The following is a 3,989-nucleotide window of genomic DNA, read 5'->3' as shown; positions in this document are numbered from 1 at the left end:
AAAGGTCACGGTGCAGCTGCTGACTGTGGGACATGCTCAGCCTCCCCGGCCACCTTGGGGTTCTCTGGACGACCTGCTCCCATCAGAAGCCTGGGTGTCCCGTAGCGTCCCCAGGGGTCACAGGGAGGGGGCAAGGCAGGGAGCCCCCGACAGGGCGGGTGCAGGTGGGTAGAGCAGAGGATGCAGCTCCATCTGTGTGCAGCGGGTGGGGTGTGTGGGAGCCTGGGACCCCAGGGGTGACCTGCAGGGGCGCCAGGGGCGGGGCTGAGGAGCTGCCAGGCAGGGGTGCACTGGGCTTCCCGGGGAGGGGGGCCGCTTGGACCGTTTCCCCACGAGAGCTCGGTGCTCCTTCCTGCAGTGAACCTGCTGACCCCCGGGGCCCCCGCGGCCCTCAGAGTGGGGCTGGGTCAGGCTGACCTGTGACCCCCGGCCCAGGGGGAGCTGGCCTCCAGCAGCCCGGGCCTGGGGGCTGCGGAGCCGGGGTGCAGACTGAGGCTGCCATGCGGGGGGCATCGGGCGGCTCCTGGCAGTGCTGAGCGGGGCCGCACCCCATACCCCGCCGCGTGCTCAGTCACCCCAGGGGTTCGCAGCCTGTATCCAGGTCACACCTGCACAGATGTTCCCTGCTCTCAGCACGGCGGCTCAGACTTGGAGCCCCAAGATGCTCTGGGATGGGCGGGTGAGGGGTCCCTCGCACAGAGTCCAGAAAAGGGACACCTGGGAAGGCCTGGGGGTGCACTCAGGGCCACGGATGCCCCGGCTGCGTGGGCTCGGGGCAGGCGGCCACGTGGGGCTGGTGGTGTTCCTGGGACACGGGGCCAGGCCAGGGCAGGGGAGGAGAGGCGTCAGGGGCTGCGGGGACCGAGGCAGGAGGAGCGCTGGCTCCCAGGGGGGCATGCAGTGGGGGCCGCTCCAGGGCTCGGGGGGGCGCTGGCAGCACTGAGGGAACCTGGAGCTGCACACCCCACAGTGGGAGCCGCTCGGAGGCATCGGACACCCCAGGGTGCACATAACCCCCGGCGCGCTGCACGTGTGAGGTCGCCGCCTGTCCCCATGCGCAGACCTGACCCCAGAGATCGGCCCCCGCGGAGGGGCCCTGCGGGCCGCGGGGCCTGCGGGGCGGGTGTCCACACCTCGGCGGCCTCGCTGGGCGGGGGCTGTCTGAGCAGAGCCCCCCGCTGTCCCCCCTCCTAGGCAGTGAGCCCTGTTCCCCGTGCTGGCGGCCTACTCGGTGTATAACACCGTGAGTGTCCCTGCCCCCGGCTCCTGCCCCGCAGGCGGCCTTGTCCTGAGTGCTGGTGACCAGTGGGACTCACAGTTAGGGCCCCAGCTCCACGGCCCCGAGATGCCGGGGAGGGTCTCTCTGCTCCAGGACAGGCAGGGGGCGGGGTGCAGACCTCCCAGGGGAGGCAGGGCCTGCGTGCCCAAGGGCCGGGGCTGCTCGGGGCCCCTGCGTGCACCACGGCCGTCCTAGAGCTCGGGTCTGGACCCTGACAGACGGCACTACTGACGAGAACCCGGGCGGGGAAGGCTCCCACTCCCCTGAAGGGCATGAGGCCGAGGCGCCCAGGAGGCCGCCCCCTTCCACGGCGCATTCCAGAAGGGTCCCCGAGGACCCCAGCTCACACGCTCCCCGGCCCTGCAGGGTGTCCTGGCCCAGCTCCCCTCGTGGGACCTGCCAGGGGCCACAGTCAGGCCCCCAACCTGCCCTCCGGGGGGGTCTCCAGATCTGGCGGGTCCCCTGTAGCCTGGCACAGCTCACGGAGGCCCCTCCTGCTGGTCTGAGGACAGGGGCCCTGGCACGGCAGCTACAGGGCTCGGTAGCAGGGCCCGGGGTGCTGGCGCCTGAGCTGGTCCCCCCGCCCTCTGGGAGCCCCCTCCGGGAGCCCGGGCTGTGAGGGAGCCGGGGGAGCCTGACACCCGCGGGGAGGGCTCAGAGGGGACCTCGGGGCACATGCCCTCTGTGGGGCTCTGGCTCTTGCAGGAGGTGGGCTACTGCCAGGGCATGAGTGAGATCACGGCCATCCTCCTCATGTTCCTGCCTGAGGAGGACGCCTTCTGGGCGCTGGCCCAGCTGATGACCGACGACAGGCACGCCATGCACGGTAGGGGCCCGCCGGGCCGCCGGGCAGGAGGGGAGCTCAGGAGGGCCTCCCTGCAGGCTGCTGCACTGGGGGGCAGGCGGGCACCCCCAGCCTGCCCCCCCCACGGGCAAAGGCCCCGCCTCCCCAGTGGCCTCGGGGTCCCGGAGCCACGGCCACCTGCCCCACCGTCTGCAGGCCAGGCTCGCACTCCCGCTGCTCCCCCAGCCTCCCGCCCGGCTGCCTGCTTGCCCCCCAGGCCCCCCTGCCAGCCCGCAGCCACATGAGGCCCAGGGGCAGTGTCTCCCCCTCCTGGGTGCCTCCAAACTGACTCCCGAGCCCCACAGAGGGCCATGCACACCCATCACCCTCCCCATGGCCTGCACTCGCTGCCCCTCAGGGCTGGGGACCAGCCTGTCCCTGAGGCGGCCACTGCAGGAGAGAGGGTGCTGGGTCAGCCGGGCCTGGTCCTCAGCCCCCAGCCCATGCCCCGCGGGGTCTCTGTGAGGACTAGGGTCCCCGGGCCCCACACCCCCAGCCTGGGAGGCAGCCCTGCCCTCTGGGAAGAGCGGGTCCAGTCAGGGCTCCGAGGGCGGTGGGCACACGGGGGTCAGGGCGTGGGGGGAGGCCCCTGCCCCGACACCCCCCACCCCGCCTGGTGCAGGAGGAGGCCCTGATCGTGGGGGCCTGGGGCCTTCTCAGGCTTCTTCGTCCCGGGCTTCCCGAAGCTCCTCAGGTTCCAGGCTCATCACGAGCGCGTCCTCCAAAGAGCTCTCCCCGACCTGAGGAAGCACATGGTGAGTGGGAGCTCCTGAGGCTCCGTCCCTGGGGCCCGGGGCAGGGGTTGGAGGGCACAGCCTTCCAAGCTGCCCAGAGTTTGGGGTCACATTCCTCCCCCTGGGGCCCAGGGGCACCCTTGGGACTGGGCGGGGCCGTGGGGAGCACGTTCACCTGGCTCCAGGGGTGCGGTGTGGGGCCTGAGCACCTCCTGCCCTTCCGCCAGGAGGAGGAGCAGATGTGCACAGGAATCTACACCCCGAAGTGGTTTCTCCAATGCTTCCTCGGCCGGGTGAGGCCCCCCAGGACTCCCTCTCCTGGACCTGCCCCCTGCCCCCGGGGAGGGCCCAGCTCAGCCCCACCCTCCAGACGAGCCAGGCCCGACCCCAGGGCCCTGAAGCTGAGGCTCACAGCCCAGCCCGTCCTGGAGAAGCCCAGAGGGTCCCTAGACGAGGTTCCGGGGGGCGGGCCGTCTCTGCCTCAGCTCCCCCGGGGAAGGCCAGGTAAGCCTGGGGTGTGGATGGGCCCTCGGCCCATTGGGCGGCCAGCCTGGGGTCCTCTTGAGGCGTGGTGTCATCAAGTGGGGGCAGAGTCTGTGCCCCCAGGGGTGCAGGGGGTGCTGGCCAGGGTCGGAACCCGGAGCGGCCGGGAGCCCTGATCTCCCTGGGAGGAGGGCATGCACGGGGGCGCTGTGGGGCCTCACTGGAGGCAGCCGGGGGGCAGATGGCAGGCCTAGCCTAGCCCCAGCCGAGCCCCCCAGGGGCCCTGCTCAGGCCGCTCCTCCCACCCCGCTGTCCCCTAGACCCCCTTCTTGCTCACCCTGAAGCTCTGGGATGCTTATATCCTGGATGGGGAGCGGGTGCTCACGGCCATGGCATACACCATCCTCAAGGTGCACAGGAGTAAGTGAGCCCCTGGGAGCCCAGGTGTGCTGGGTGGGGGGGGGACGGGGGTGGTGACCCTGTGCTCTGAGCAGCACCCAGACCTGGGGTGGGGGGACGGCGGGGCAGGCGGGTGCAGCGGGGCTCCCTGAGAGGAGCAGCGGGCAGGGGCCACCCCGGCCAGCGCACTGCCCACGGCGCTCCTGGGCACAGCGGGACCCCAGCCGCTGGCCTGGGGGCACCGGGGGCC

At 72.1% G+C, this 3,989-nt stretch overlaps 1 long non-coding RNA gene across 1 annotated transcript; it reads left to right on the top strand.

Moving 5' to 3' along the window:
• Positions 1-2,060: 2,060 nt before the first annotated feature.
• Positions 2,061-3,148, top strand: LOC119878041. The gene is made up of 3 exons (XR_005386042.1): positions 2,061-2,105; positions 2,784-2,878; positions 3,085-3,148. It is a non-coding gene; the product is annotated as an uncharacterized LOC119878041 (long non-coding RNA).
• Positions 3,149-3,989: the final 841 nt, after the last annotated feature.

Source organism: Canis lupus, chromosome X (assembly GCF_011100685.1).
Source record: "Canis lupus familiaris isolate Mischka breed German Shepherd chromosome X, alternate assembly UU_Cfam_GSD_1.0, whole genome shotgun sequence".
NCBI lineage: Eukaryota > Metazoa > Chordata > Mammalia > Carnivora > Canidae > Canis > Canis lupus.
This window is presented reverse-complemented; position numbering and strand designations above follow the sequence as displayed.